The sequence below is a fragment of the Penaeus monodon genome, chromosome 22 (assembly GCF_015228065.2).
Source record: "Penaeus monodon isolate SGIC_2016 chromosome 22, NSTDA_Pmon_1, whole genome shotgun sequence".
Classification (NCBI taxonomy): domain Eukaryota; kingdom Metazoa; phylum Arthropoda; class Malacostraca; order Decapoda; family Penaeidae; genus Penaeus; species Penaeus monodon.
Window position 1 is genome coordinate 32,083,353 of NC_051407.1, and position 686 is coordinate 32,084,038.

Genomic DNA, 686 nt, shown 5'->3' on the forward strand with positions numbered 1-686 from the left:
ATTTTCAAGATTATTGTTATGGTGAAGGCATCGAGTTAAACTAGTTACTCAAGGTCTTCAGTATGACTCATTTTTAAATCTGTTCCCGGAATCTTGTTAATATCGAAAACTGGCGGCTATAAATGCTTCTTCAGACTTAACAACATGTGCCCAAAAAAATCAAGCCTGAACCCCCCCCCCCATTTTCTTCCCCCTCCCCCCAAAAAAGGTAAATAAATCATCGTATTTTTAACGTTTTTCTCTCTTTTTTTATTCCCCCTTCCTTCACTCTTTCTCTTAATTACAAGTTAACAGTGTGTAAAGCTATAATTCTTCTCGGCTTCAGCGTGTGGAAATAACACATGATCGACCGGGTCTATGATATCCCCAAGCCAGCCACATGTTGCATGCCATCCCGATGAATAATTCAGTTTTAGCCCAGCAGCGCTCTTGATAATTTAGTGTATCCCAGCGCTCTCTACTGATTCATTATCGGGGAGCTTCGAGACACCCCGGCAACGTCTCCGTTATTTTGATTAAACTATTAACATTCCTGTTTTCGGCTAATGAGCCACTTCGCGACTAAATGACCCAGTAAAGAGCGCTCGTCTCTCTCTCTCTCTTTAAATATTTAGGATTCATATTAAACATGCTTCAGAGCTGCTATTAGATGCGTGAATAGTTTAAGACATGGCTGGACAAGGTAT